The sequence below is a fragment of the Pinus tabuliformis genome, chromosome J, assembly GCF_031772625.1.
Source record: "Pinus tabuliformis cultivar Carrire ecotype Pingquan chromosome J, CPIR1, whole genome shotgun sequence".
Classification (NCBI taxonomy): Eukaryota; Viridiplantae; Streptophyta; class Pinopsida; order Pinales; family Pinaceae; genus Pinus; species Pinus tabuliformis.
Genome location: NC_142295.1, coordinates 1,275,430,785 through 1,275,444,380, shown reverse-complemented (window position 1 = coordinate 1,275,444,380; position 13,596 = coordinate 1,275,430,785). Strand labels below are relative to the sequence as shown.

The window sequence follows — 13,596 nt, the reverse complement described above, 5'->3', positions numbered from 1 at the left end:
GATAGCATAAAATAAAATTCAATCTACTTAAAATTTTAAGGATTTTTAAGCTATCAAATGCAATATGACACACAATATAGGAAATAAACCATTAGTTGTATTAATATAAACTTCAAAGAGAAATACAACCAGAGCCTTAACATTGCACATTCCCTTTGGCATGTCCGGGTTCGAGTACCACTGTGACCATCTTATGATTCAACCTCAAAACAATGGAAGTTCAAGGCCTATTTTATTTTTCTCCAAACCAAACACTATGAGCTTATTATCCCTTCACACACAAACTATAAAGTTAAGGTTCTCAATATGGCTCTCAAGATTTTTCAGATTATTTCAGCCCTTTCACTAGCTACCTGAGGTTGTAAAATGAGGAGTTTATATAGCTTTGATATAGGGGAAATGGATCCTATTATGGTGGGAAAAGCCTTATCCCTTTTGGATTTTTCCATTTTAATAGGGGAAGGTATCCCAAATAGTCTCTCTTGGCTCTATCATGCTCAACCATTTACTAGACTTCCGTTCACGAAGCTTCTAGACATTGAAGCTTCGACTCCATTTTTAGAAATTTCTAGGAGAAGGCAGGCGTGGGTCGTGAATGGACTACTAGTTCCATTCAGCACTAGGTCTAGTATTAGACTTTGGAAATTGGTGCAAGGAAGAAATTGAGTGCTAGTGCTAGTCTTGAAAACTGAGCTTGAAGGAATATTCTCGGGACATGATGTAAGAGAGAAATGTTTTGCAGATGAAGAGGTATTTAGGGACATGTTCTTCATGGCAAGGAAACATATGAGGGTCACTATAGAGGTCTTCCATGATCAAGGAACCAGGAGTACAAGGAAAGTGACAAAATGTTGTGTAATAGATGCTCCCTAAAGTGTGAAGGCCGAACAAGAGTAAGGGGTGAAATGCTTTATGAGTAGATGCATGGAAATGGAGACCATCGTTGGAAAACCTGCAAGTAAGCATAGATACATATACATCACTAAAATATTTGATACATGAGTTGTGGTATGGACACATCCATCCAGAAGAATATCATGTAAATGGATCTAAGGTATGGGCACAACCATCTAGTAAGAAGGATCATATCAAACCCAAGGTATGGTTGCACCCATCTAATAATGAGAAGGATCACATATAATAGACTCATGGTATGGTCACAACCATCCATTGGTAAGAGACATGTATGTAAGAATGATCATGTCACATTGCTGTGCAAGTTGGTCTTGTGTAATCTGAGCCCAAGGTCTTGCACTCCAACATGACTTGATCAAAGTACAACTTCTAACATGCGAATAGATGTTTTGACATTGAACATGCTAGAAAATTACTTGATTACTAGTCAATGTGAATTGTTAACAAGCGCAAGAGAAACCACCAATACCGAAAATGGCTCTCAAGGTACCAACAACATAGTTCATGGAGTGTGAATATGGAACTGAAGTAAAACAACTGTAAATTCACTTGATCGAAATGCAATGATGAAAACTTGTCATCTAGTGTGAATAACTTTCCATTAGAGCATGCAAGCTCTAAGGTATTGGAAGGGAGTCTCTCGGCCAACTTCCTGGATAATGAGTTGAAGTCAAAAGGAAGTGACCTTGTTTAAGGAGGGCCATGATGTATCCCACATCATTGACATGAGACAAGGGATGCAATTATTATCGATGATACAAAGAATCAGGAATGAGTGTAAATTACAAAAGGATTAACTCTTGAATATATCAGCGACATGACTCTGGAGTTTGGCTGATTTTGGATCCATAAGATTGGAGGTCACGATGATGTGGCAGATATTAGATGGAAAGGAAAAAAGTGGTGGCCAAAAACTAGGAAGGTCAATGATGAAGTGGGGATATCCCAACTTGACATGAAGCAGAAGAGTGTCATGTTCAAGTGTGACAAGCTGTCGACACAACTGGTAAAAAATACCTATTTTCCCCCACCATTTCTAGCACGTATCCCAATTATTTTTTATCACATGCTCGAAGGGGATAACATATGATTGTAATGTAAGTCCATCCTTCAGATAGATTTGACCTAGTAAGATTAACAAAATCTACGAACGAGAAGCTTGTGTCCATCATGGTAACAAATTTGATGTCATTAAAAGTTTAACGAGTTCAACAAGTGGAAAACTCGGTATCTTTTCCATATTTAGAGAGTTTGAAAAAGACACAGAAAAGAAAACTCCAAAAGGCTTATTTTCATAAAGTTGTCTCTTGAGCCCAGAAAAGTAGAAAATAATACTCGAAAGAACCTCTTGACCATGTCAGCCAAGGAGTACCTTTTTCGTAAATAGTTTATCCCAGCCCAAAAAAGGGGTAAACATATACTGGGTAAATGACATTTCAAAACCATTTACGAGGTCAAAATGACAAGAACTTAGCAATATTTTCATGTTTTGAGAGTCAGAAAAGGGCTTAAAGCGGACTCCCCATTTTTATTTTCTTTAAGGAGTCAAAAAGGGAAAAATACTCAACAATATTTTCATTTCAGTTTTTTATGAGTTGCGAAAAGAGCTTAAGTACGACTCTAGTTTCACATCAGCAACAACAAACCATCACCTATCGTTGCACAAGAAGAAAACATATTATCTGTTTCTAAGGTAAAATAGAGAAAAAATGCTTTTAAAATGATAAAACATGACTAAAATTTTATAAAAAGGGAAAAAGTTAAAACATTTTTAGCATTTACCTTATTTACCTCATTTGGAGCAATTTTACCCACATGTGCCCTAAATCTTTAGGAGCAGATTGCGGCGGATCCATGAGGTCGATCGACGAACCGTTTGTTGCAGGTATGAGTTGAGGCCTTAATATTTGCATTGATGCCTTTTTTTTTGCATTTAACTATCTTTTTTGGGGTTTTATGGGAATTTTGGAAAAAACATTTTGCGCTCGGTCGGCATGAGATCCAGGCATGGGTCCACATTGATCAGTGGATTGTAACATGGGCATTTGCACCGATTAGTGCACCTATTTTTAAAATAGTTGCACTGGCGCCAAGAAGTAAAAATTTTCATTTTTCACCCAATTTCTTTGCTTCAAATCAGATTCTTCCCCTTCAAGGACTGATTTTAAGTTGAATGAGGGGTTTTTGCAGGAGAATTATAGTAGGAAATATGTTGATCGAGTGGAAAGAACATGAACATGAAAGAATAAATGCATTGGAATTGGAAGATCCAAACTGCCTTGATGCACTGAGGAACTGTGGGCTCCTCAAATTCTTCCTTACACCAGGCCTATGGGCTCAACCTAAGCTACTACAATGCGTGATTAGTCTATGGGATGTTGGACGAGAGGTATTTGTGATCCATGATCAAGAGCTAGAGCTAGAGACTTCAGACATTTACCTCATTACTTGACTGTCCCACAAAGGGGAACCAATCTAATTGTATGGAGGTAGGCCCATTGGGGCGAGTATCAACATGCTCCTTATAGAATATTTCCTTGGAGCTTTGTAATATACGAGCAGTAAGATCAACATAATGACCATAAATGATCTGATATTGAAGGTGCTCCTCTTCACCACTAATAGTGTAGATGGGGCTTAAGAATTGCATGAGTCCAAAAAATCTAAGTTCGAGTATGCTATAGACTGCATGACACCCACTGTCTTCAACTGGGCGGAAGCCATGAAAGTGAATATGAAATTCCAATTATCCAAATGCAAAGGGGGGAACCTAAGGCAATTTGGATATGGTTCTGTTTTGGTGACTTTCTTCCTAGAACGGATCCCACTATTCCACTATCAACTCACAGAGATGAACCCCTCGATGCCATGAGATCCATGGATGGTTCGTTGGGGTGAACGGATGCCCAGGACTAGAGGGGGCTAACACAGGTCCTAAAATACCGCTTTATTTGCGTGGTTGAGGCATCAACTGATTATTGTGGAGGATTGGCCATATAGTGGGACTGACTTCCGCAACAATCCTGATATTCCACTCCTAGAGGGAGAGGATTTTGATGATGGAGGTGAGCAATTTTTTTTTGGTGATTTTGGTTTTTTATTGCTTTTTGCATATATGTATTCGTGACATCTTGACTGTGTAATTGTAGATGTTGGACCTGAAAGACCAATAGGGATGTCCCTTATAGATAGATGTGTGGATCGATAGTTTGAGGTTGCTCCTTATTAGGAAGGCTTAGACAACGAAGAAGGGATCACCCGAAATATGGAGGGCTTAACCAGAGGAATCTGAGAGTATGAATAGATTAAGGAAATTACTCGCCGCTATTGGAGGCACACAGTGGGGGTGCCAGATTGAATTTGACAATTACTGACTTGTGTAGTACGAGAAGTAACATGTTATCATGATCACCACATATAATCGTCCATAGTTTTAGCATTTACAGTTTTGAGGCATCTGAGCCACATATGTATTCAGAACACATATATTATTTTTGGATGTTGATGTATCACACTCAAATATTATCGATATATATATATATATATATATATATATATATATATATATATATATATATATTATCGACACACACACACACACACACATATATCCTGTTTATTATGGTATAACATTTTTTCACATATTGCGTAAATGTCTGTCTAAAACGTAATTATCCAATGCATCTGTTAATGTATTCATATGGGTAGGAATGTCATGATATGTGATATAACCAAAATCTATTTCCAGTAGATGAATACACAAATACATTATCAATATCTGAGGGTTCTGAAAAAATATTTCCCATTCAGATGAAGAACATCAAGTTGTGACTCAAGGTTAACAAACATTTACCAAATGTCAAGAGAAATGGCTTACGACAAGAGTTCAATAACTGCGCTATATTCAACAATGTTATTAGTTGTTTGACCGTAGAAAATACCTTGAATATCAATCAAATTACCATTAGGGGCATAAATAGCCCATGCCATGAAGGATATATTTCGGTTACTATGACAAGCACCATCAATGAAACCAATGTAAGGAGTCACATACATATGCAAAGAAGGTGAAGACATAATAGGCATGAAAGTTTCTTGAAAAAACACACCAAACCAAACTGCACAAAATTGAATAAAACACTTATGTACACAAGTAACCATGTGAGATGAGTCACACATAATACTTTTTGAGGTACAACCCATTGTAGGGCTTTCTCAAAGGGTTACCCTCATAGTCAATTAATCATAGGCCCCTTTTTGTAATACATGCTTGACAATATAAGGCCCATGGAACATGGTTTCAAATTTACCTGCCCCCAGCTTATCGTTAGCTTGGTCATACAGCAAGACCAAATCACCCTTAGAAAAAGCACAAGGAGAGATCAATTGATCAAAATGGGATTTAATTGGCTTTTTCTAAGCTTCAATGACTAAAGCAACTAGACAACAGGTTTCATCCAATGATTCCAAATATAGGAGATGTTCTTCTTGAGGCAGTGTTTCAGGGAGTAGTTCGACAACCAATTTTAGTGAGGGAATTTCACACTCAATCGGTAAGGTTGCTTCCAGACCATAGATGAGCAAGAAAGGTGTGAACACAGTTGTGTCTTTAGTTGAGGTTTGGTAGGCCCAAAAAGCTAAAAAAAGCATGAGATTCCAATTAGATTTGTGCATCCCAATGGTGCGCTGAAGCATAGTAACTAAAAATTTGTTCCCTACTTCAACTTGGCCATTGGCCTCAGGGTAATACGAAGTTGAGCTATCATGATGCAAGCCCAATTTTGAAGTTAGCTCAGCCATATTGTAATCATGAAAATGGGAGCCATGGTCAGTGACAATCGCTTGCGGCAATCCAAACTCGGAAATCACATGATTGAATAGAAATTGCGTCACCATTTTACGCCAGCTAAATATGTAAGCATTTCTTTGACCCATTTAGTGAAGTAATCCATGAAAACGATAATATAACGATGCCCCCCATTCAAACGAGGGTTACATGTCATAAAACCAATGCCCCATTTGGCAAAGGGACCAATGATAATAATGGGGTGAAGGAGAGCTGGTGGGGTGTGCATTTTCTATTGATAAATCTGGCACTGGTAGAATTTGTGGACAACAAGAATGTAATCCTTAAATATGTAGGGCCATAAGTAACTAGCGCGGAGGATATTTTGAGCACTAGAATAGCCAGAAAGATGACCACCACATGCACCATAATGGTAGTCATTCAAGACCCTTTCAACCTCATCGAGAGTTAAACATCGGCGAGGAACCAAATGAACACCAACAAGGTATAAAGTATCCCCAATGATGCGGTAAGGTTGGGATTGATGCCGAATGAATTGACAATAATCCTTGGACAATGCAGACAGCAAGGTAAAAGTTTGAAGATACATGATGATATCATCATACCAAGGATCGAGAGTGTTAATAAAAAAGAGAGTCTCATCGGGTAATTTCTCATCAGCACCGGCAGGGAGAGAAGCAAAGGGAAAGGAGAAAATTAAATCAACAAATACAAGTGACTTCTTTGATTTGGCAGTAGTGAACACCAAATATAATTCCTGGACGATGATAATCCACTTGTAATATTTGTCCCCAAGAAATTGATGGGTCATAATATAAGTCATGGGGTTGTAATCAGAAATCATGGTTGTAGTGTGGAGGAGAATATAATGTCAAAAGCATTGAACAACCTGAACAACAGCTAAAGCCAACTTCTTGACATGAGCATAATGGGTCTTAGCATTGAGGAGATTGCGGCTAAGGTAATAAATGACATGTTCATGACCTTTGTCGTAGTCTTGTACCAAAACCATAGCAATAATGCTAGAAACTGCAACTAGATAGAGGAAATAATCATGATGATAGTACGGAGGGTGCAATAAAGGAGATTAATGAGGACACCTTTCAAGTCATGAAAAGACTTTTGGGTAGTCTCATCCAAACGAAATGTAGTTCCTTTCTTAAGAAATTGAGTGAACCCTGAAGCTAGCTCATCATAGATAGGCACAAAACATCGAAGGAAATTTACTTTCGCTTGCAAACTCTATAATTGATGCAATGAAGAGGGAGGGGGTAGATTAACAATAGCCTCGTCTTTGAGAGGATAGAGATGAATACCATCCTTTGAAACAATAAAACCAAGGAGTCATTTGAACTCAATGCAGAAGATACACTTATGCAGATTAGGTCGAATGTTATAGTGTTGACAGCAAATAAAGATTTATTGAAGGTGATCGGGATGGTCATGGTGCTTGCATGAATGAGCAAGAAGATGATCCAAATAAGGATGAACGATGTTTTTAATGTGATGAAAAGCATAAGACATTTCCCATTGGGAAGTAGCCCCAACATTCTTAAGGCCAAAAGGGAGCTTTGTATATGCAAAATTTCCTCACGGATAGATAAAGGCGGTCTTGTGTTGATCACCAGGCGCAATGTTTATCTAGTTATAACTAGGGAAAGTATCCATAAAAGAGAAAATCTTACTCCCAGCATATTCGTCTATGATCTGGTCTATAAAAGGAGTGGGATAATTGTCCTTCATACAAGCACGATTAATGTCACGGTAATCAACACATACTCGAATGGTGCCTTGCTTCTTAGTCACCGTACAATATTGGATACCCAATTTGTGAGAGGAATAGGATAAATAAATCCATCTTTAAGAAGTTTCTCAACTTCCCCCTTAATGGCAGCCGCTTTTCTATGGTGCACTAGATGGAGCCATTGCTGAATGGGCTTCAAGTTAGGACAAGTTAGAATTTCATGCATAACTATACTTGGGTCAATGTAAGGAATTTCTTCATACGACCATGCAAAACAACTCGCAAATCTTGAAAAAGATGAGTATAAAGCTTGATCTCATCAAGAGAACAAGTTACCCTAATATGAACATTTTTAATGACACTACGCTTAGTAGAAATGTCAATTGGCATCATTTTGGTAATATTACCCATGTTCCCTTTCGACCAAACTTCATGGGTCATGATAGGTGTCTGAAGTGGTTGGGTTGGGAAATGAGAAGAGAACTTCTCAAGATAGGTAGACATAGCTCCCTAGCTAGGTAAGAATGAGGAATGATGATGAGTATCATTCCAAGGTGCTTCCTCAAGAGACATAACTTCTATGATAATTTCATCAGTAGAAAATTTCTCGATTAAGGGATAAAAAGAGTCAGAAGAACCAAGCCAGGGAGATTGAGAATATGCATCAAGAGATGTACGAAAAGCATTGGGATGAATAGATACCAAATCCAAATACGAAACAATCTCCACATAAATAACATTGGTAGGGCTTAACGACATGACATCACCCCGTGCATCAACTTGATTAGGAGGAGGAATGACTGAAGGATCAAACTTAACTGAGATCATGTTGACTGAGGTAACATGCGGAGGTGAGAGAGGAAAAATACCCATCAAGGTGGTATCTTTGAAAAGTATAACCCCGACACTATGGAGCACCAGTATGCTTCACGTAAGGAACATTGCCATCCAGGAAGAAGAAGCAAAGAAGGACAAGTAGTCGACTGTGATGATTTTCCCTTGATGAGGAAAATGGAGCACACAAAATAGAGAAGAGGCTACAACATGCATGGCATGGGTCCAACTCTGCCCAAGTAGAAGATTATAGTTAAGGTTCACATCAACAAATTCTACTTTGACATTAATTGTCTTGGCTTAAAAAGTAATGGCAAGATTAGGAAGGACACCAAATGACCGTGAATCACGTCCATCAAAGGCTTCCAACATGTTAGGTGATTGGTTCTAGGTAGGAGAACTAATTTCCTTCCAACAAGACATAGATATGATGCAGGTAGAAGCACCTTCATCAATGAATGTCCTGTGAATTGTATTTTCATTGATGATCACTTGAATAAGAAATGCAATTTGATGAGGTAAGCACGGAACATGGTTTTCTAGATCAAAGCATATAAGGTTCAAATCAGATGGATCAACACCTCTAATGGCCGACAGTAATGACTTTTGCTGAGAGGGACAACTTTGAAGGACGTCTAGAGCAAACATAGCTAATGGCACTTGAGCTAAGTCCTCAACAAAATTATAATGCTGAGCGGCTCAAGCATTCGGATTGTACGACGACTTTTGCAGCACACCTGGAGAGGGTGGTTGAACACCAAAATTAGGATTAGGTCACTCTATATGGAGAGGACTGGAGGTCAACATGATAGAGGAGGGAGGGGTACCTTCTTTCTCTTTCCCTATTGTCAGAGTTTGACAATATTTGAACCTAGTAGCCACAATTATAGGTGTGTTCATCATAAACACTTGGGAACCTAAAGGAACAAAAGACTTAGGCTAGCCTACCATTTGGGTCTGCTGGGATGGAAAGGGTTATTTTAAGACAATGGGGGTCCCTTTTAACAAGTTACTAACTTCAGATCGTTAGAGAAAACCTTTAGTGCAATAATCCTCCTCACAGATGAAGCATGGATGCTTCGGCTTTCTTTGAGAAGCATCACCAGCAAACGAATTAGGAGGGTTTGTCCTTTGTGGTAGAATTGACAGCGTGAACCTCAGAGGTTTTATTAGGGCCAGGTGAATTTCAAGAGGGATCATTAGAACTAGTGTTCGAGACCAATTTTTTTCTTGGAAGAAGATTCATGGGGGTCTGAGACACAGAACCGATCACTCCATCAACAAGTGGCATATCTGGAGACTTCGATGTTGTCAGATCGGATGATGGTCTTGGAGCATCGGGTAGCATCTCATAAAATGTGCCAAATTGTGAGTAGGCGAGGGCTAAATACTGTGCACGAGCGATGGCTTTCTCCTTAGTAACACATCCACCCATAGCTATGTCCTAAGAAATTTTTCTAATGAATGATTTGGTGAACCATATTATCAACAACATATCATCAATTTCAAACTTGATCAGTCGACGTCGATGTCTCCATTCATGGATGTGATCAGGGATATGGGTCGCAGTTTCTTTCTTAAGTGACATACGTAGATAGGTGCCAGTTTCATAGCAAATCAACAACTGGAAATGAGTGAGGAAAGCCATAGAGAGAGTGTTAAAGTCACTATAGGTACCTAAAGGAAATTTGATGTATAATTTCACTGCAGTCTCTATGAGAGTTCTTTGAAAGAGTCGTAAGTGGATAGAATCATCAACGTGTGAGTTAGAGGAGCACTAGAGGTGATATGTCATCACATGGGCTTGTGGATCCTCCTTCTCTTTCCCCTCAAATTTCAGACAATCGCTCAAAAATTTCTTTGGAACTATAGGTCAGTAAGGCGAATGAAGGATAGGATCATTGGTGAGCCTTGAAAAATTTGACAGTTCCAATGTGGCCAAGAAAGGAAATTGCGTATTGAAAGGCATTTGGGGTCTTTGAATAGACCCGAACTATGGAATCACTCCTTGTTGATATGGATTTTTCCCCCAAAGTGGAGAATTTTGTCCATGTGGATTCTAATTTTACCCTTATTGTAGGTTACCTTGTCTGTAGGGATAGGCATATGGGTAAAAGGGTCATTGAACTTATTGATCTTGGACATAGAGATTTTGAAACTGTTGACCCTGGACGTATGGATTTTTCACTTGTTTCCCCTGGACATAAGGATTTCGAACCTGTTGCCCTTGGACATAAGGATTTTTTGCCTGCTATTATAGGGGCTTACCTTGAAATTCCAAAGGTTGACGTTGGCCCTGAACGGGCTGACCTTGTGGGTATTGTATAGACGACCTGCTGCTACAGAGGTTGGCTCTGCTACTGCAGAGATTGACCCTGTGGATGCTGCAAATATTGGATTTGCTACTACATAGGTTGACCTTGTGGCTACTGTTGCAAATGCCGGCCTTGTGAGGACGAAGGTTTGGAGGATTTCTGAACAAATTGTGACTGCGGCTGCAAAGGTTGCTGTGACTGTTGCAGAGGTTTCCCTTGCAATGTATAACTTTTCCTTGCTACTACAATGTTTTCCCTTGCTACAACGAAGGTTGCCCTTATTGCTGCAAAGGTAGATGGATAGTTCCTAGATAGTTCCCGAATTGAATCCGACCATACCCACCAGGCACAACGAAATGGCCAAGCTAAACATAAGGCCCAACTTGTAGAGTGTAAGTAGGGGCAACCAAGGCTTGTGAACCATATGGAACAAAAGTTAGTTGGAATGGACCCTGAGCCATGTATGGATACTGGTATTGGATGTTAGCTAACTTGGATGGATCAACAGGATTAGGATTAGTGTTGTAGAAAGGTTGATTCATTCCAACAATGTGAGTTTTTGATTCACTCACATTGGTTTGGCTTGACATCATAGAGATATTCAGATCTTGCCCCCTAGGTAGTGGCGTAGTCTGTCCACTCACTAGAGGGGTATAATTACTTACCGAGGTCCTACTTACCAAGATCATCAGTTGAACCAAAAGAGTCGGTTGAAACGATGAAAAAAGCGGAGATGGAATGGGAGATTGAACCGGAACTAAGGTAACTATAGTTCATACAATCGATCGAGAGGTTATGTTATGGAAAAATGGACCTGATGTAAGCATGGTGGCAGAAGACTAGATAGGATTCTGATATAATGATGAGACGCAAGGAGCACCCGAAACCAACTCAACTAGAGAGGTATAACCATGCGGTAATAAGGGCTCGCTAAAATTGGGATAAACACTAGACAGGATGGCTTCTGTGTAAGGAAAAACTTTTGGAGGGAACTCATATGGCTGCTCATCACCCACTTGAGGAGTGTGAGTGGTAGAAAATTTTGACTTACTCAGAGAGGAGACTGGAATTTCTCCTTCTAACTCCATAGAAAACAATTGGCAATGAGCAGAAGATGAACATGGAGACAAATCGAGTAGAACACCAGCTTGATCATACAGACTCTAGGGATGCTATGGAGATACCACAAAAGGGTCTATAACCAATCCTTGTAGACTATCAAAAGTTTGAGGACTGTCAGGAGTTTGGATAGGATTATCAGGGGATTCTGGGCTAGATTCGTAAGGTGACCCAGTATCTGTCAGAGGCAAATGAGAAGACAAAGGTTGAATACTTAGAACAATTCCAAGTTCAACACCTTGATCCTCAAGCGACAGTGGAAGTTTAGGGAAAGTTTCTCCATATGACCTTCCAGATGAAGGCGAGGAAGAGGAATGAGGCGGACCTTATGGTTAAGCCACGATGACTTTGTCTCAAACAAAGAGAATATAAGTTAATTTAAATGCTTTGAAAATATATTAGGTATATATTCATGATGTGGTCCACAATAACACTATCAGAAATGTGATGTGATCGTGGGTAATTTTTTTTTTAAGATGTTGAAACAGATTGATGCCTTTTCATGTTTTAAGAGTCCAGAAAAAAGCAAATATGACTCTAGTCTCTTTCGGTTTGAATTAGTTCGAAAGGAAAAGTGCTGAGTGATCTTTTAAAAAAGAGAAAAAAATACCAAAATGACTGTTGAGAATAATTTAGGCAAAAGGATTACCAGGTACCCATGAACTGTAGAATGCCTCTTAGCGAATCGAGAAGTACAGGAAGGAAATCTCCCCAAATGTTGTTTTCAGTGTATCACGTTTACAAGGTGGTGGACTCATCTTCCTGCAGATAAAGGATTGCGAACTTAGTGGGGTCTTCCTTTATATACGCGATGGTACGGGGAGCACAAGTCAGTACTAGTGTTGTCTAATGCTGAATAAAATGACAACTACTAGCTTTAAAGACGCTGAAACACATCTCTAGCCTAGACCTCTAAATGTCAGCGTTTAGTTTCAAATATGCCTTAAGTTAATTCAAAATATTTAAGAAGTTTATCTTGAAATTAACTCTTAGTTTTTTGGCTCGATCGATGTCACGTGAAAGACTCCTATGTGGAACTATATGAGATAAAATCCTTTCAATTCGATGAATGCTTACACTAATTGAGATAATAAAAACAATCAATGCAAAAAACAAGCAATCAAAAGTAAGATGACTCCTCACTACTTCGCTTTTCAAAAGAAAACAATGAAAATTCTTTCAAGTTCCTATTCTTCCTATCAAATTCACTTCAACTAGTCCTTTTAACAATAAAAGAAGTTCATTCGATTTCAAATTCTCATGATTATGCAATTCTAGCTTTCAATGATGCCAATCAATGCAACATATTAATTAATCAAATTAGAACGGTGTATTTTATTCAATGGAATGCTAAAATGAGATTGTTGGAAATAATACTGAGAGGGGGGGTGAATCAGTATTATCAGATCAATAAAACTTTTTCAATGCTCAGAAACATATACGCTACTTCAGTTAAGTGAACCAGCGTGTACACGCCACTGTGTCTAAAGAAACCAGCGTATAACCATAAATCTTATAATTCAGTTAGTTTATCTTCAGTTAAATGCATTAGGACATTAAACAAAACAGATCATCACACAAAAGCCACACACATGAACACCATGATATAAGGTGGAAACCCAATGTGGGTGAAAACCACCTGCTGCAAGTCGTCTCTATCTTTCTTTAATAAGAACTTCAGTTTACAATCTTTTGTACTGGTGCAGCCTTATCCCAGTACGCAGGCTACAACCTGCAGAAGGCTTCAACCTTCTCTCGTTCTCCAAACTTTCTTGGAAGGGAGCTCCAACCCCCTTTGCTCTTGTACTAGCTAAGATACTAGTACGTAGGTGCAGGCCTACAATCTTCTTTCCTTCAGGTAC

At 38.9% G+C, this 13,596-nt stretch overlaps 1 pseudogene; it reads left to right on the top strand.

Moving 5' to 3' along the window:
* The first annotated feature begins 10,295 nt into the window (after window positions 1–10,295).
* LOC149231890 (uncharacterized) overlaps window positions 10,296–13,596 on the top strand; it is a 101,322-nt pseudogene continuing 98,021 nt past the window's right edge.